Source organism: Artemia sp. Qi Xiang Cuo, chromosome 10, assembly GCF_049724085.1.
Source record: "Artemia sp. Qi Xiang Cuo chromosome 10, ASM4972408v1, whole genome shotgun sequence".
In the NCBI taxonomy this organism is placed as follows: domain Eukaryota; kingdom Metazoa; phylum Arthropoda; class Branchiopoda; order Anostraca; family Artemiidae; genus Artemia; species Artemia sp. Qi Xiang Cuo.
The window spans coordinates 52,929,554-52,949,984 of NC_142803.1; the positions used below are offsets into that span (position 1 = coordinate 52,929,554).

Consider the following 20,431-nt stretch of genomic DNA (forward strand, 5'->3'; position numbering starts at 1 on the left):
CCTATCTTTAAAACCTTAAACATTGGGATTGAGCAAAGTTGTGTAGCTGAAAACAATTTTGTTGTACTTCATTTAAGTAGAAGGTTTATTTTGCAAGGTTTCACTTTCATAGCACACAGATTTTTAAAGGTCATCAAAGGTTATTACTCTCTAGGGGGAGAAGGAGTGGTGGTAGATAACTTCAAAATACCTTCCTGGGACATACTTTAGGCTGTAGACCCATCCCTGAAAGTTTCATTTTCCTAACCTAACCCCTTTCCAAGATAGCCAAAAGTAGCTAAAGTAGAATTTGACCATATTGTGTCCCAGGCTATTGGCTATAGGCCTAGGTTTAGGCAGTTAATATTGGCTGATGAATAAGATTAGGCTGGTTTGGATTTGCTGGTGACAATGTTGAAAAACAAATTTGGGTTAAAACATCTTGCATATCATAAAGGAAGAATCTCATTTTTTTTTTTTTTTTTTTTGGTGTTCTCTTTTAACTTTTTGTTCCTTGGCCTATATTTAGTATCCTTACAGAAGGAGTGTATTTGTAAGCAGATTGCTTATTTTAGACAACTTAGAAAAAGTGTAAACGAAAAAAGAATTGAGTAATGCTTTTACCTTGTCCCTAGGTCAGTTATGGAATCTTGTAGGCTACAAAATATATTTAGGCTATTATATTTCATTAGCATTAACCAAACTTGATTTCTTTTGTGGTTACCATAAAATGCACAAGTATCCAAATTCTAGAATCATCTTGAAAAGAAGATATCAAACTTTTACTACCAATAAAACAATGCAATATAATTTTAAAATTTGAATATATTTTCATTAAACCAGATACAAATATAACCTAGTAATTGTAAAAAAAAAAATATGCCCTAAAAAAACAATTGCCTAGGAAATTATAAAAATTCTAAATCACTGTTGAATCACTTGAAAACAAGCAAATGTGGCTGGAGTTGGAGTAGGGCAACTCTTCTTATTTAAAGGTTCCAAACTAAATTCTAACAACACTAAGAAGCTCCAAAATTAATCAGAATTTGAAGAAGATTTGGGATGTTTTCTTTTCTTTTTGTTTTCATTTTGCTGACAAAAGGTTTTAAATACACTAAAAAATTGATTGCCTTGTTCAACCATCTATTTGAGGTCATTTTTTATTTCATTCATATTTTCTAAGCAAGCTTCCTGTAATTTGGAATGTTTTTTGTCCCTATCATTCACATTCTTCAGCTTTTCAGCTAGCTCATTAATTTTCTCCTTTTTATTTGTGTTTGGTGATTTACTAGCTCTCTTTGGCCTCTATTGCGTCTGAAGCTGATGAAGTTGAGGCCAGGGTTTCATGATTGAAAGAATTTGAAGACAATGCTTCAAAATTATCTAAATTTGTAGAACTTGAAGCTGAGGCTTCTAAATTTTTGCTAGTGTCAGATGATGCTTTGGACATAAGTCTTTTGAGTGTATTTATGCTAGGAGTTTCCTTACTGTTGAGAAGAAAGAGGGTTAATGTTGTGTTCTTTCCCCCTGATAGCACCAATTTTATCAAAAAATTGGGGTTTATCAACAGGAGATGACCCTGTCAGCTGGAAAGCATCATTGTATTTTCTATGTTTTTTTTTCTTTTTTAATCACCCCATTTGTCAGCTATTTTTTTTATTGGATTCCTTCCCAAATAAACTCCATTGTTTGTCATTTCATGAGCTATTAGTTTGTAAATAGACTCATTGGTTTTCTTTTTCCCTTTGAATTGTAATTGTATATCCTCCCTCTGAATTATAGAAAGTAATAAATCTATTGCAGTATTATCACTGTTAATTGGTGAATCTCTTGTCCAGACTTCTCATACCTCAGTGGTACTTAAATACCTCAGTGGTACTTCCCAGTGGTACTTAAAATACTTCATCTGCTTTTCTTGTGCTTATTTCTTCTGAGTTGGTATTATTCATGATGAGTTGTGGGTCAATCCCTCTTTGGACAAAAGCATCCCAACTTTCAACATATACTTGATCTCCTTAAAAATGAAATGATATCTAGTATGCTATTACCAACTATTTTAACAAAGGAAATATTTGAATAGTTAAAAAATTTACATAAAAGGACTAGAAGTTTCCTATGTTTTGCAAAAAAAATATATAAATTATTAATCCACCACTCTTTTCAAATAGAACATTTATTACTTTGCCACAGTTAGAAATAATTCACTTCTACAAGGCCTAATTAAGCATTTTTAATCTTGAGTAAATTCAGATAGATTTGTTATAGGCTACCATTAATGTTGAAATTACTGACTACTCAACAATTTGTCACATTGACCCTCTGTTTTGCCTTTATTATTGATTAGCCAGTGGTGCCATCTTCAGATGTAGGGGAAGCAGAGAAAGGGTGGCTAGGAGTTGATTTTACTCAGTTGCTGTTCATTTCATATATCAGTGCTCAGACTTTTCTAAACTTCTCAACAAAATATATATTCTTTACCACCTCTTTAAGAAATAGAATCCCCTGCCAAGACATTTCATTTCAAGCTGCATACTCTTATAAGCTTTGATACTGGTTAAGGCGTTTTAGTCAGTCTTGTTACAATTTTACTGCAATTTAAGTGCTAAGGCGCCAGCAGAAAATTTTCCAGGGGGGGGGGCAAACACCAAAATATTAGTGGTGGTTGGGTGACAGGGAATATATTTCAGGAATTTTTTTGTAGGAATAAGGTTATTTTTAAATACTTGTAGGAAAAAACTTAAAAAAAAGAGCAATTAAATTGCATGCAAAATGAAACAAAATAGAGTAAATATTAAATGACAAGGATTCCTGGCAAAGGAATCAATTTATTAATCAATAGTGTATTTGATTATTATGCATTTAATCTTAAAAGAAAATCAAACTCAAAGCAAAATTACAGAAAGATTTATTGCTTTCATAGATTATGACAGATGTAGACTTTTCTTTATGCAATTTCTTATGCCTTAGAATATTTTACAGAAAGAGTAAAGATACTCAAAAATCATCCTGCCTGCATAGATACCAAGTTTTGATTTTATAACAGCCATGTAAGATGTATCTCTTTCACAACAGGACAATTCTCCCCCTCAAATTTAAATCCTTTACGTATTCAAACATTAGAAAAATAGAATAGGGAAGAAAAACAAAATTTAAACTTATTATCCAGTTATCAAATTAACGTTCTTTCTTTTTATTGTCCTATTCAACTGAATAAAATGAAAAGGTTCAAAAAAATTTTTGTCACAAGAGAATCTCATCAAATACTCTCGGAATTTCCATCCGTACAAGCAATAATACTTCTTTTCAACCAACCAAAAGTCTTTAGTAGTAATATTAATAAGGACTTTTCACCAAAATAACTATTCACCACCAATTTTTTATGTATATTCAAATTTTATCCAAAATTTATAGCCTATTGCAAATTTAAACGTAGGACTCTGGTACCTCAAATTACATCTTGGTTAGGCCAGGGTATGATTCGGAAAACAATCAGAAATTAAAAAAAGAGCTTCTCAACTGAGAGCAAGGAACAGGTTTGAAACTTATTCGAACAGATTATTTTTTATATGAAGGGGGCTGTCTCCTCCTTAGCTCCTTACTCTTTACTGTGAAGTTTGGATTTTTTCAAATTTTTTAAGAAAATTTGCAATTGGAAAGATAAGATTTTTCAAAGCACTAAAAAACTTTTTTTTTAATGAGCAAGGTGTTGACAAGTGGACTGTCCCCCGTTTTACAGAGTAGTTCATCTTTGTTTTAAACTTGTCCCTTACTTTAGTTGTAAAAGCTTTTCTATTTGTTTAATTACATCTCATGAAACTGTAAAGTTTTATTACTGTAATACAATACTTTTGGTAATTCAGAAAAAAGGATCAATATTTCAATGATCTCTGTTTCGATTTTGATTGGTAACCAAACATTTCGTGGTAACGAACTGCAAGGAACAACCCAGCTCAATAGTAACCAAAACTCTAAAAAACAAAATTTTAATACCAATAGAGATATATCAAAAGAATTGGTTTATTATGCTGATTTCAAATATATAAATTTCAAGTTTAGTCTTACCCATCAAAAGCTATGAGCCTAAGAAAATTTGTCTGATTTTCAAAAAGAGGGGGAAAGACCACCCTCGAAGTCATAGAATTTTAACGAGAATCACCCCGTCAGATACAGTGTATCAAAGAACTATACTGTAGAGGCTTCAAGATGATATCTACAAAAATGTGGAATTTTAAAATTTTCGCCTGAAGAAAGATAATGGATGCATTTTTTTGTCTTGTTGGGTTTTTTTTTCAGGGGTGATCGTATTGACCCTGTGGTCCTAAAACATCGAGAGAGGGCTCATTCTAACAAAAATGAAAACTTCTTGTGCCCTTTCCAAGTGACCGAAATAACTGGAGGGCAACTAGGCCTCCTACCACGCCAGATTGTTCCAAAATCGTCTGATCAAAATTTTGAGATAGCTTTTTTCTTCAGCATAGTTGGAAGGCCCAATAACTATGTCTTTAGAGATAAAATGACCCCCTACAGCCCCTGGGGAAAGGTTTTTAAGTTATAAAATTTACCTATTGTTTTATTTGTAATGGGGAAGCATACATTTTGGGTGGAGAGGACGAATTTTCTGCCGGGAGGATTTTGCACGGGGAAAATTTTCCATGGAGAGGGAAGCTTCTAGGGGGTGAAATTTTCAGGGGAAATTTTTCACTGGGTGAATTTGCCAGAATTCCTATGCGAAATTTCTTTATATGTCATGCTTTTTCTTTCCCGATTCATTTTTAGGCGTGGAGATGTTAAGGGTATTGTCTGGGGTAAATTTTCATCAGGATTTTATTGCCCAGAGGATATTTCTGTGAGGAGAGGGATTTTTCCGTGGAGGTGGAGCCAGGTATGCTGGCGTTATTAAAAGAACGATCCGAAATTAAATTAAAAATTAAGTTTTTTCAACTGAAAGTAACAAGCAACATTAAAACCTAAAACGAACAGAAATTATTACTAAATGAAGGGGGTTGCCCCCTCCACAACACGTCACTATTTACGCTAAAGTTTAAATTTTGTCCCAATTCTTTAAAAACATCTCCTGAAACACAAGCGTCGTTTACTTAGAAAAATTAATATCTTTTTAATGTGCCGAAAAATTGTAGCGTAAAGAGCGAGGTGTTGAAGATGGGACCAACCTCCCCCCCCTCATATACATAATAATTTTTGTCTGTTTTAAGTTTTAGTGTTACTCCTTACTTTCCGTTGAAAAACCTTTTTTTTATTTAATGAAGCTTAGAGACAAACATTTTTCTAAAGGCAATAGAAAAAGTATGTCAATTAAACTAAAGACATATAAAAATGAAAAAAGGTAATTAATAAAAAAATACACAAAACAACAGCCTATTTACAAAAACTAATATATAAATTCCCAGCATTCAGTTCCAAAGCGTTGGACGGATATTTTTTTAACAATATTGACAGTTTTGAACTTGGTTATCAAACACCAAAATATTTAATGCCTTTATACTCAATTGTTTATAAAAAGAAACGCATGATCAAAGTAGTTTGTTCAAAGTAAAATACTAGTACTAAAATTAAGAAAATGAAATAAAAATTTTTAATTCAATATTTATTATTTAATTTTGAATACCAAAAACCAATATATTTGACACCTTAATACTTCCTAAAAGTAAAAAATTCAATCTTTTTCAAAGTGACAACTAGGTAAATACAATCACTCCTGGAAAAAAATGATAATAAAACACACAAAAAACGTATCCGTTCAGGGGGAAAATACAAAAATTCCCAACATTCTGTTCAGGGGAACATTTCTGATTATAGTGGCTTCATATATATCAGCTCATTGGTACTCTTACAATGCAAGCAAAAGTTGATGGCATATTTTTACCAAAATTGTCCCTTATTAAGCTGTTTTCCTTGTGTTTTCTATAATTTTACAAACTTTCTTGTGTACTAATAACTGTACTAATTACAAATAAACAAATACATATATATGATACCATAAAAGCTGATTCTTTGATTGAATGTTATCAATAGTTAGGCTCCTATACTTTCATTATAGACAAGGATCGTTATTTACTTACCATTCATTACTATGAAGAATTTGATTTTTTTTGTGTTACTTGAACCAAATCATATATAAAAAATATTTGTGGAAAACTGGAAAGGAGCCTCTCAGTCACAAAATAGAACTTATATTTTCCTTTTTAAGGGTCAAAATCTATTGGCAGTCAGCCAACAATGGAGGAACAAACATTTTTTCCATCTTTTTACCTATTCTATTCTTATTCATTTAGTTTCCTTATAATTACTTTATAGTCCCAAATACTCTGCCAGCATCCATGTTTAAGTGTATTTTCAACATATCTGTTTGTTCATAAAATTTTGAATAAATTAGATAGCAGAAAGGCAGCCACAAGTAATTGTTTTGGTAATGACTGGTAAAGTGAAAAAAAAGAATATAAATTAGCAAATTCTGTTTTACAAGGTACTGTGAGAAGCATTTACAGCACAATCCTGGCTGGAGAAAATTTACAGTTGTCACGATAAGTTTTAAACTAAATTTTAAAATCAGAATTGAAATTTTTGCAATTATGGAAACACCAGCAGACGAAGGGCCACAATGGACAAAAACTTTTATTGCTTGTTCTTTATATTTTAAAACTCTAGCGTGAGGGTTTTCAGGCCTTAAAGCCACAACCAACTTGACAGAAATAGACTTTTACCTGAGTCACCAACTTGAATGTTTCCATTGTATTTCCTATTGGGACATTCGATTTTACCAGTTTATCCAAGTTGACCAACTTTGACAAACAAATTTATAAGTTGACAAAAAAGCTGAACTTTTTAAAAATTTATTATTTCTAAATGAAACTAGATGTTAATTATGTTATTTTGGCCAACTGGCTTCATTGACTATAGTTGAAATACAACAAGTTGATCATTTCAAATATTTTTGTGTTATTCTGGATGGAGATTTGTCCTTTCATAAACACATAAAAACTCTATCCTCGAAAGTTCCTCAAAACACTGGTTTGGAAAATGTTGGTAGGTTAAGATGAAGGTATGCTATTGCACTTAATCTTGAAAAAAGATTAATTTAATCTTTTTGCACTGATCCTTTTTATTCCTACATTCATCTATATTTTCTTTCTACATTTTTGTCTGGACTTCTAGTTTTTCATGTATTTTTAAATCCTTTTAAATTCCTAAAGTTAAAAAAATGGTGGCCGGTGTTTACTCCTCGGAAAATACTCCCCTGCGGAAAATACCCCCCCCCTTCCGCAGAGTATATAGAAAAATAGAAATGATGGAGTCTTAATAGAAAAAAAAAACAAAAATGTAATTTTTTCCATGAAAAAGACTGTCAAACAGTTTGTGGTAACGAACTGTAAATAAGGAGCGACCCAGCTCAGTAGTAACCCAAACTCTAATAAACGGAATTTCGGTACCAATAGTTCACGGATGCGTGTTTGTTTGTTTGTTTTTTCTCCTACGGGTAATCATATTGAACCAGTGGTCCTAGAATATCGCGAGAGGGCTCATTCGAACGGAAATTAAAACTTCTAGTGCCCTTCTTAAATGGCCAAAAAGATTTGAGGGCAACTCGGCCCCCTCCATCACCCCTTATTTCCCCAAATCGCCAATAAAAACTTTGAGATAACCATTCTGTTCATCACAGTTGAAAGGCCCAATAACTATATATTTGGATATAACATGAGCCCCCCCCCCACAGCCCCCGGGGAAAGGTCTTTAAGTTTTTTAAGTTTTAATGCTGCTCCTTGCTTTCAGTTGGAAAAACTTTTTTTAGTTTAATGTCAATAAAACACAACAAGAAATTAATTTAAGTCTTTTTCCACAAAAAAAGCTTGTCAAAAACGTAAAGAGCTCCACTAAGCCAGGGGCGGATCCAGGATTTTTTAGGGGGGGGGGGGCAAAATAGGTTGGTCCGATAAAAATTATAGGGGGGGGTGCAAAATAGGTTGATCCAATAAACTTGCGTTTGGAGCACGTTTAGTTAACGCAAACTAGGGTTAATTAAGTAAATTACACTACTTTAGACTACGCTAAGGGGCGCGTCCGCCCCCTCCCTGGATCCGCCACTGCATTAAGCTAAAAATGAGTAGAAATACTAAATAATTTTCCAAGCTTAAAACTACCACAAATCACTGTCAATAGATAAATGAAACCCAAAACAAACAGAAATTACAATAAAAGACCGAGTCAAACTCAAAACAAGTAAAAGTTAACACGAGGAGGGATGAAAACCCATATGCCAACTCAAGATTAGATCATATTTTGTACTTTACTGAAAACAAATACATTTTAAATGTTTTCACTAGTTTTACTTTAATAAATAGAGAAGTATTAAGACTTTAAGGAATAAATATCAGAATTTTCACTTTTTTTTTTGTAGTGCATATCATGTTCTGGTCTTAAGACATAGATATTGTCAGCCTTACTCCTTTTAATTTTTGCTCGTTTTGAAGTTGACTAGGTTATCTATTGTAATTTCTGTTTGTTTTGGGATTCATTTATTTATTAATGGTGATTTGTGGTAGTTTTACACTTGGAAGATAAGAAAAACTAGCTTGTAGAATTTGACAACGCTTTCGTCTGTAAAACTTCAACAATAAGAATTTGTTGGTTCCCAAAGCCAATTCTGCTTTCAATGGAGATAAACCTTCTTAAACTTTTTGGTGTCGGATGTCTTTAGCATAATTTTGATCATTTTTCGCCTCAAGTTCTTTCTTCTTTTTTTGAATTTGGCATCCGCCAAATTGGAGAAAGACTTCACCAAAAATTGGAGTAGTTCATATGGAACTCTTTTCAACAAAAATTGATTTGTGTTTTTTTTTCAAGGTTTTAAGATACTTTTGGTGTGTGAATTTCTCTTTTTCCCTTTCCTTAGCACTTCTCAACGGAACTAAAAAAAAAAAAACACAAAAGGAAAAGTTGAAATTTGCTCAGATTGATGGACTGAGCTGAGGCAGTGAATAGATACTATTTGGAAAGGGATTGGAAACAGTGGTTATCCGTGAACAAGTGCTAAAGTAAGAGAGGAATTTGGGACAATATTTAGGGGCGCAAACCCGCACAGAGTCTCAGGCAAGTGACCCAAAAATGTGAAAAATACAAATTGTCTCAGAATGCGAGGCTGGGCTTAGGCAACGAACAGGTACTATTTGGAAGATGAGGAATATTTCAAGCAAATTAATTGCCCTATGTCAGTTCTAAATTGTTGGTCAACCTTCCTAAGACCATAGGCGTGCGTGCCTTGTTTGCCTCACATTCCAGGGCCTCTAATGGCCCTATGTTAATTTTAAATTCTTGGTCAACCTGCCTGAGACTCTAGTTGGGCTTGCCTTTTCCAAAAACTGACAAACAAGTATTTATCCAATAAGAGAGTCATACTTACTCCCGCCATTTACCCGTGCCGCAGCCATTTAAAGATTTGCCTCTCAATTATTTCGACTATCTGTCTTGGCTTTTCTCTTTCTACGATTGGCTATGTCTTGATGCAACCTACTGCAAAATACCTGATAACTTCAATTCATTGAATTGAAGTTATCAAGTATTTTGCAGTAGATTGCATAGGTTGCATCAAGACATGGCCAATTTTAGACAGAGAAAAGTCAAGACAGATAGTTCAAGCAATTGAGAGGCAAATGTTTAAATGGCTGGGGCACGGGTAAATGGCAGAGAATGCATGACTTTTATTGGACAACTACTTGTCAGGTTAGTTTTTGAAAAGGCATGCCTGCATAGAGTCTGAGGCATGTTGACCAAGAATTTAAAATTGACATAAGACCGTTAGATTGCCTGTAATGAGAGGCAAAAAAGGCACGCCCGCCTATGGTCTTAAGAAGGTTGACCAATAATTCAGAATTGACATAGGACCATTAATTTGCTTGAAATATTCATCATCTTCCAAATAGTACCTGTTCGTTGCTTAAGCTCAGCCTCGCGTTCTGAGCAAATTTCAACTTTTCCTTTTGTGTTTTTTTTTTTTTAGTTCCGTTGAGAAGTGCTAAGGAAAGGGAAAAAGAGAAATTCACACACCAAAAGTATCTTAAAACCTTGAAAAAAAAACACAAATCAATTTTTGTTGAAAAGAGTTCCATATGAACTGCTCCAATTATTGGTGAAGTCCTTCTCCAATTTGGCGGACGCCAAATTCAAAAAAAAGAAGAAAGAACTTGAGGCGAAAAATGATCAAGGCACGCCCGCCTATGGTCTTAAGAAGGTTGACCAAGAATATAGAATTGACATATGACCATTAATTTGCTTGAAATAACAGGCAAACAATCATTTAAAGCCATCTTTATCTTTTAAATAGTACCTATGCATTGCCTAAGCTCAGCCCTACATTCTGAAAAAATTTCAATTTTTCAAATTTTTGGGTCACTTGCCTGAGACTGGGTGGGTGGGCGCTCCCAAATATTGTCCCAAATTCCTCTCTCAATTTAGCACTTTTTCACGGTTGCCCAGCGTCTCCAATCTTTTTCCCAATAGTATCTATTCATTACCTCAGCTCAGTTCAGCAATCTGAGCAAATTTCCACTTAAAGATGGGTTTTCCCATCTTTATAACAAATCAGAAAATTTTCTAATGTTCGTTAAACTTCGGTGTTAAAAACTATTTTTTGATGTACCAATCACTATAAAAATTTTGTTTTTAAAGGTATAGTTACTATTTTTTATTCGCTCCTTAGTTGCAGTTCCTTATCACGAACTTCTACTTTTGTTTAGAATTAATATATTGTGAAATTATTTGTATTATGATAAAAAAAAAAAAAATCGAATAGAGCGTGTCAATCATGGTCCTTTAGTCACCCTAGACGAGTGCATAGTGACTAGACTTCCATCCTGTGCTCTTTTGGTCCTGATGTTTAAGGGTTTGTTCTTCTGAGTTTAAGTCCTTTTGTCCAGGCCGTATCCAGGATTTTTTCCGGGGAAGGGGGGTCACACAAGAATTTTTTTCGGGAGGGGGGTTACAAAAAAACTTTAAAAAGGCATCAAATTTTGTTTATATTCATTTTGGTTACTTTTTTTACGAGTTGGACAAAAATTTCGGGGATGGGGGTCTAACCCCCTACGCCACCTGGATACAGCCTTGACTAGGGGTCATAGACCTTTGAGATCTGAAAATCTATCCAGTTGCGCCCAGTCCATCTCAAATTATAATTATTAATTATCATGGCCCTGTCTTAACATAATAATCATTGCTGTATTGGGGCTTGACCTCTTAACTAGGAGTGAATTTAGCTCGTTTTTTCAGGCTTGGCGTCCACTACGACTAAGAAAGATGCGGCAATTCCAAGAATCGTAGAAGGAAGATATAACTTTTTCAGATTTTATTTGATGAATATATAAAAAAAAGTATTAATCAAAATATAGCTTAGATTTAATTTTTCTTTCTTTTTTTTCAAAACAAATTGTAATACAGGGTAGTTTTTAAAATCCCTCTCAAGATTGGCCCCCTTCGCGTAGGACAGTGATTGGCTGATTAAATACTGCCCCACATTCCATCAGTATTAAAGCGCATGACCTTGCATTAGGGTGCAAGCATGTGCAAGACTAGCTGCCACAGCTTTGTCAACTTTTTTCCAACAAGAGAGCTCAGCATAAAACAACAAGTGAAATTTTCTGATTCTATTGAAAAATCTGTTATTTTTTACATTAACATCTATCAAAACATTGATGAAAACATGGCTTTGAGGCAATTAGATACCAGAAAAATCATTTTGCGAGCCTCGGCATCGGCTGATCGTCTCAAAGACAAGAAGTCCATTAACGAATTTTCCAAGCACTATAGGGAAATCCCAAAAATGCCAGATTACCCAAATGAGATTGCCCTAAAATAATGGTAAAAATTTATAGTTTCTTGAATCTGTCAAAAGTTCAAAAGGTTAACGGAACGCTAGTTTAAAATAAAGAAAGAATAATCTTTTACTAATAGTTAAGCAAAGCACTGGCTATTCACTGTGCCTACAGCATACATAATACGCCTCTGAGTGTGCGATGTTTTCAATCTAAGAGAACTCCCAGAGCTATCAAACTGCTCAAATGTTATTTCCTTTTAGCAAATTTTTAATATTTTCCTTGCTGGTATACTTGTACTTGAACATTTTGAGGGACTGCTTTTTCGTTTTCTCGTTTTCATTTTTTCGTTTAAAAAGAAGATTTGACTCAGTGCAATCGAAAAAACAAAGTTTGCGCTTTCTAATAAAGTAAGTTTCATTAAATCTGAATATCTCTGTCTCAGGCATAAAACTGGAGGAGTTAAATGGTTTTTCTAAGATTTCTATGGAAGTAGTTCTTTGCTTTTAGTATTCTGTTGTTCGATCGGATCCCCTTAGCCAAGCTCTAAAAGCTATGGCAAGACTGTTGAATTAATTCTAAATAATTTGACCGTACAAACTGAAAAGTTTATAATGAACTATATAGGGCTATTTTTTTAGGGTACCACATCGCTTTAAAGGACTGAGATGAGGACAATTTTATTACGAAAATTTGAATTTCTTTGCTCTTCCCAATTGGGGAATGCAAACTTCTCGTATACAGCTTTAGACAATGGATATTGTATATGGTTTATATTTTTAGGGTTGACGTCATCTCTAAGGGGTTTTAGATTTTTTTCACAATTCATTTTTCAAAAATCATTTTTATTTGTTGAAAATTGCTGATCAGTTGATTCAGGATATATATCACAATTTTTGATTCAGTGTCAACGCGTAATTTGTCTCAAAAAACAGACTAAAAGAAAAAAAAGTAATTACTAAGGGCTCTGATTTGCCATTTTCCAGCCTGCACCTAACACTGTAACAATGTTATTGAAAACACCATTATGAGTTGAATTGTACCTGATACCTACTTAGCTCCTATTTGCCTTAATCATGGCAATTCTCACCACCATTCAACTCAATAGCTCCAGTCCCTTTAAGTCAGTACAATTTAGTTTTTCCTCGTTTTCTCCTCATTCCCCCTCCCCAAGAGATTTATTAAAATAAATAAATAAATTATGCGACCCCCACAGAGGGGTAAGGTTACAATCTCAGATAAATGGGGATAAAAAATCCTCAGATAAAAAATCTCAAATCGATCTCAGATAAAAAATCCTAACATACAAAAGAATTTATTTATCAACAGCTTCAATGTAATATAATGAAGAAATGAAGACAAATGTAAACCAAAAATGTTATTTATTTAAAATATGAAACTATCTACTTAAAAAAAAACTATCTACTATTATACTATCTAAATGTAAATTTGAATTTTCCCATGTATATTTTTTGTTATAAATACACATATGAAGTTTCTATTCTACTGATTTTTTGTTGTTGTTGATAAATTACTGAGGCAGTGGACCTTACAGGTACACTTTTGTAAATGATCTTTATGAATACATCAGAATGCAAAAAAACGTAACCCTGCAAAGTAGCACAGCATCCCTACATCCAAAAAAGCAAGATGTCAACTTTATGGGTTTCATCTATTTTTGAATACCTCAGGTTCTTTTTTTAAATTTAAGTGCCATGTAGTTAATTATAACTTCACATGAGCTTCAAGAGGGCAAGGAAGTTAAGTTTTAACAGTGTAACTAGACTTGGTACATTAAAAACCAATAAGTTATAATTGTTTCATTCCACCAAAGTTGCATAGTTCCACCAAAGATTATTTAACAGATTTAAAAAAAAAATTAAAGCTTATTTACTTATTGGGTCTCTGTGATTGAACTATAGTTAAGTCTGTAAATTCCAGTTTCAGGGGTATTGGTGTATGTGATTAATTTTGAATGTTTTTCCACTTAAATTAAAGTTTAAATTAAAAAATTAAAACCAGGAGAAATTACTTTGCCAAAAAGTCAAGACTAAAAACCAATGTTACAGATATATTGTTGTATAAACAAATTTTGTTTGTTTTGAAAGCTGAAAAGTAAAGTCCAAATAAGATGAAAAACTATACTACCTTTGCGCTGTCAAATCAATTAAGATTATTAGCCGAAATGAGTCTATGCTTGTGTAAAGCCAAGAAGTGGAGACAATAACTAGCCTCGGGGTAAAATTATTCTTAGGGGTTTCTTGCTATTTTTTGAAATTCCAACAAATTTCTTTTCGTAATAAACTGTGCTATGAGCCATTAATCCTCTCCACAGTGTTGCAGTAACCTGCTACTTCTGCTAGTGAGCCCACAGCTTGTGAAACTTACTAGGGATTGGGAGAAAGAATTTACAGAACTCAGGCTTAAGGTTTTCAACTATGGAAATTATGATGGTACCCTTTCCATGCTTCCTTGCCTCTCCAATCTAAGTACAGCCCATATGGCTCTCAATGGTGGGTTTATTGAGACGAATCTGTAAAAAAAAACATTTATATGTAAAAATTATCTTTTAAATAAGGCCTTTAACAGCTATTTATGATGTTGCTGTAGCCTGCTAGTTTTGTTTGCCAGCCGACAATTAATGAAAAATATTTAGTGGGCTGAGAAAGGGAATATATTACAGGAGAGGAGAGATTTCAACCTTAGGTTCTGGGTTTTGACCATGGAGGTTATGATGGTACATTTTTCATTCTTTTATGCCTTTCCATTCTAAAAATCACATTCTAAGGTGCCATGTAACACTTCATGATAGTGTTATAAAATTGGATTTATAAAAAAGAACGTATATATATAAATATTAGATTTCAATTGAGTCCTTAAACAGCTCTTTAATGCTCCAGTAGCAGGCAAAAAAAAAACAAAAAAAAAAAAAAAACACATCAGGGTCACTCACAAAAAGAAAAATTATTTTCCTTGTTTTTCCTGGTCAAGACATGTAATTTTCCTGTAATAAGGGATTTTTGACAAGTATAAATCCAATGGTATACTTTTCATTCCAATCCAGCACTATTTTCAAATGGTTTCAGGCTCTTTTTCAAAACCATTGTATGTTTGTTTTTAGAATAGTATTTTACTTTAGTCAAAATAATAGTTACCATTCCTGAATCAGGTAAAAATTGTCATTTTTCCTCACTAGAGTTGTTAAAAAAAACTTTTTGTTACTTTTTGCAGCTTTTTACGAGGTTGCAGCTATTGCTGCGACAATGATACCTGGGAAAATTGAATGGCAATTGTGAAATGTGTTCACACAAACCACAGCTAGTTAGACAACTTTCCAAAATAGTAAAAAGACTCAATCCTGTACCTTTACCCATGTACTTTTAAACCTGTTCTTAAGATTTTTCAAGGGGTTAATAAACAAGTAAGCACATTAGCGTTGGTAATTGGGTCTCAGTCATGATTTTGCAGTCTTTTAAAATTAATCATTCATTTCTTGGAGTTGCTAATTACTAAATAAAGGAAAAAAATTCAAAATTGAAAGTTTTTTTTAATTGCGAGAATATTATATTAATTTAACACTAGAAGCTACTAGCCAAAAACAAGTTTTCCCTGTCAGCCTGTAACTAATTATTGTCTTCTCACAAATAAAAGCATGGCAGCTTTCTGCTAGTAACGAATATTGGATAATAAATTACAGCATCTTTCCTACCCACTTTAAAAATGATGCCCTCTTTTTTGGGCTTGTCTACTTACCTCACCATCTACATTATTCTGGTTCTCAGTCCCCATCTTAGAGTATTAAAAGCTTAATGGCATGGGTTTCATGGCTTTCGAGGCCACTCATTCTAGCTGAGCTTCAATAATTCACATGGTCTTTGCTGCCTGCACTGATTTTGGTGATTATGCCAGTGTAGCCTGAATGCGGAAGATGATGTCAATTCCCAGACCCCTCAGGGGTTAAATTACTCTTTATGAGGACTAGTATTGTGTAACCAACTATTTCTTGTCTGATGAAGTTTTGTCATATCTATAGATTTACTGCACATTGGCCAGCAGATAAAATCAGAATTTGAGTTATTTGCTGTCACCCCAAAAGAATTATCAAACTAGCTATTAATAATATATTTTCTACAGTGTGTCTTATTTAGTGATGAAGAAAGAAGACTAAAAAAAATAAGGAAAAAGTATTTGAACTAAGTAAATGTAAGATAACAATAAACAAGGCTTTAATTCTGAATATGATGTCTTTAAAACAAAAAGGGACCTAACATCCCTAGCCCTTGGAATTTCAATCACACCTACCCTGCCAAATTTTATAAATTATTATCTATGAAACTCATAATTTACCTGTATAATTCTTATTGCTACATAACTACTTACACTGACCCAATGTTGAGACTGTGGAAAGATGTTTTGCAAAAAAAAGAAACGAGTGATTGGTCCCTAATTTTGCACAGTTGGACAACAGGTCTTTTACTTGTCCCTGTAAAAAAGACCCAGTAAAAATAATGTCAGTTCAATGTTTTACCTAAAATGACCCAAGAGAATAGTTATCCTTATCCCTTTTTAATTACTATTACTATATTAATTTATCAATTACAGGTTGCAAATGGAACCCTGTCCATAAATCCTAAGCATTCAGTCAAAACTGATGTCGGAAGGATTATGCGAGAATAGCTGTTCAGGTCAGAGTTGAAGATGACACTGGCAGTTGGAACACTTTATATTTTGTCCGCTTTTTTCTTAAATTTTATTTTCACATAAAGTAATGTATTTTGAATCAAATTGTATAGTAAATAATTCAAATTATGTTTTATTAAGAGCCAACCCTTAGACAAATTATCTACCAGTTGCATTTAATTGGCAAAATCCCCAATTTTGGAGCTTAAAACTGCAGCCTTAAACATATATTTAAAAATATATTTCCAATAGAGCACAGGAGGTTGGGTGGGTAGATGAGAAAAGCTGCATAAAATAAAAAAATTACAGCACAGCAAATTCAAGAAAATTTGGGAGGGGGACAAGGACTTTCCTTTGGTTTCCTTTTTTTGATTTAGATACTTAAAAACGTTATTTATCAAAACAAATTCACATCTTTGCCCAAATTATATGAAAAACGTGAAAGAATTTTTCTAGAAAAGAATGGAAAGGTTACAGTCCAAAATGCCTTTGACCCAGTTAAATACATTGTCTCCTTCTGTTAAAAATATTATCATCTCTTGAACTGACATCATTACTCATTGTCCCTTAAAGACTTATAAAATTTCTTTCATAAACGTAAGGATGATTCATGAATCTTTTTTATTTGGTAAGGGTAAAAATACTACAATTTATTAAGGGAAAGCTTCACACTTGCTTTTACTGTTTCTAAAGGGTAGGCATTAAATTTTTAGGAGGCACTGTCCTTTCTTCTGCCTGCAGGAACTGACAAAACAGGTGGATATTTCAGCCTATATTTTTATAGCGGAATGACTCAGTTTTATTATAAATTAGTAACCAATGGTGTAGAGCATGCATCTGATTTGTTAGAATTTTATATATAGTACATAAACTTACCAGGCAACACCAGATGATTAATATTATTTTGTATGGCTGTTTTACACGAAAAATACCTAATCTAAACATCCCAATAAATTACTAAGGCTTAAATGGTAGCCAGAAAATAAGGTCAATGTTTTCAAACACAGAGAAATAGTGCTGAGCAGCTTGTCTATTTTTTTAATTATGTCATTTTGAATTAATAAAAAACTTGTTTTTGAAAATAAAAATGGACATATTAAAGAAAATGCAGCAAAACAGTTATCTACCTCTTTTGGGATACTGAGTAACCTTCATAAAAAAGAGGAACAAATTCTTCTCGAACACATTAATTTCTATAAAGATATCAACAAAGCTCCTACAAAATTATAATAATCTTTAAGGAAATAAAAAAGTACAATGAAAGCCAAACTTTGAGACATTTTGACATTAAACTAAGAACAAAAGTGAATATCTATTTTCAAATCATGTTACAATTTTTTGTCTTTTGTATCATGTATCAGCCTTGTTAAATGCTTTTACATATAAACTTACCATTACATTAAGTCAGATAAACTTTAAGCCTTTCACCCAATAAATATCAAACCCTATTTATCCATTTGAGCATCAAGAATCTTTGGAAAAGTCTATATGGAGAACTTTTCCTAGGATCGGGCCAAATAGCTCATACTGTCTGAGGAAAAATGCGCAAAATAATATAATTTTCATCATCTCAGAACCCTCAGGAAAAATTCCTGTCATACCTACATGCACATACAAATTGTCAGTTCATGACTAAAAAAATATTAATAATAAATATGCTACCTTATGATAAAAGGGAGGTCACAGAAGCCAAATAATTTTCAGCTAAATACCTTGAAGCAAAGCTAGCTAAGGATTCAAAACAAAAAATTAGGACAATTTCAAGGCTTCTCTACCTCCATGCAAAATTAGGAAAAACCTTAATTTCCTAAATTATTGTGACCTCTGTAGTTCACAAAGGTAATCCCTAATAACAACCAGTGTAAATTCCATTCAAATAGCTGGAAGAATGTCCCTTATGCACACTGTGTCCTAGCACTTTTGAAAAAAACTATATCCAATAGGTCTCCCCATGTTTTTGTCAGGTTGTACAAGGCCCTTGTCAGTGCTGTGCTGAATTTTGGAATGTGCATAGGATCACTAGGATACAGGGGTGTCATGCAGCTTCTGGGTGGGATGCAAAGGACAGCTACAAAGGCAGCAACAAAGATGAGAGACAAGCCTTATGAAGAACACTTGAAAGAATTGAAATTATCTACACTGGTTTAATGACAACAAAGAGCTTATATGCTTATGACATGTAAGCTTACTTCACAAGAACCTCCGCCCCCCCCCCCCAATTCATTGGTCAACTTCCCAAAACATTGGCACTGACAGGAGGGGACATTCAAAGAAGCTGTTCAAGCCACCTGTCTAAAATCGACACCAACAACAGTTTTCTCCAGTCATGTAATAAACCACTGCAATAGTCTCTCAAATGCAACAGTCTCAGCACCCAATGATGAGGCTTTCAAGAAGTTATTATATGTCAAATGGGATGGTGTTCCCTGGAAATGCCAATGGGATGCATTTGATGTTTGACCATTCACATAATCAAGTATGGAGCAGAGCAATTCACAAATCAAGATAGATCTTAATTTGCTCCAAAGTGCAAAGTTAGGTAATTAATGTAAAGAAAAAAAGATCCTTTCAAATTCTCATCTTTCGATTTATAAGTAACATTGTAAGATAAAGGTAACACAACTTCATCAGAACCCATCAGCATTTTAGATGGATGAGTGAATCAAACACTCAATTTTGCTACTCTTTTACCTTGCAATGTTGACTGGGCAATTTAGAATAAGTTCCAACTCCCTCACATCAATCAACTAACCCCCCCCCCCCTTCCTCCTCCCTCAACAAAACCAAAATAAGGTATAACCACCAGAAAGGATGCATAAGACCAACTGGCGGTATTCCTTTTTTAAAAAGAACAGAGGTGGATTGAGATGCTTAACCCTGATATTTTTTAATTCTATATTACTTTGAAAGGAAGGTAGATTTCAAATTTATCTAGCTAAGATACACAGTTGTTTAGTAGAAGAGCATGGATTGAAATACCAGTAAATTGCACAGGGGGAAATGATAAAAAGGATAAGGCTTCAAAGTTAATTTACTATTAAAGTTAAATAGAGATGTGAAGCAAAACAAATGGCTCTGAATCATTCCATTGTGTAAATTAAAAAGTTAATTCATAATTAGGGGTGTTGTTTAACTATCTGGATATAGACCTCCTCTTGCCCCCCCCCCCCCCAAAAAAAAAAATTCTTAAGATTCTGCCCCTGTTCATAATTGCTGTGAAATGTAAACATTAATTGTTTTATGATGCATGACATGCAATTTTTATTAGCATTGTTAATGCTTGGCATTATTGGGAGTAGGCAAATCTACCATCTTGTCTTAAGGCTATACCTTCCATCCATTTTCAGGAACATTTAGGGGGGAGAATTTATCATCCAGTTTTCTAAGAGGGTTCACATTGCTAACTGACAGAAATATAAGTAAATTGTTTACACTTTTTGCTATCTTGGAAAGGGGTTAAGTTAAGGAAATGACAGTTTCAGGGACAGGTCTACAGACTAAAGTATGTCATGGGAAGGTATTTTGAAGTACCTACCTCCACTCTGTCTCCCTCTAGAGAGCAGTGAACTTTGATGATCTTTCAAAATCTTTGTGCTATGAAAGTAAAACCTTGCAAAAAAGATCTGCTTTAATTAAATACAAGAAAACTGTTTTCAGCTTCACAACTTTGCTCAATCCACATTTATGAGGTTTCTAAGATCTACAAATATAATTCCTAAATAAAAAAAAAACTCATTAGTATGGCTTAAAATTCAACTCAAATAACAGGAATTGCAGGTTCAGAACTAAAACCCAATAAAAACTGATAACTAAAAATTAAGCTAATATGTTTTTTTGTCAAAATTTGTCAAGTAGGCAAATTTCTAAGACTTGAAAATCAGAAGAGGGTTAGCCTGGAAGCTTATTAATACCTTCTTAGATTATGTTTTTTGCCCTAGCTTCATTATTGAAGG

At 33.4% G+C, this 20,431-nt stretch overlaps 1 long non-coding RNA gene across 1 annotated transcript; it reads right to left on the reverse strand.

The window, feature by feature from the left end:
• Positions 1-837: 837 nt before the first annotated feature.
• LOC148947881 (uncharacterized) lies at positions 838-20,198 on the reverse strand. Its single transcript, XR_016142268.1, has 3 exons — positions 20,014-20,198; positions 13,947-14,331; positions 838-1,993 (listed from the first exon to the last, which is right to left on the reverse strand). It is a non-coding gene; the product is annotated as an uncharacterized LOC148947881 (long non-coding RNA).
• Between the last annotated feature and the right edge of the window lie 233 nt (positions 20,199-20,431).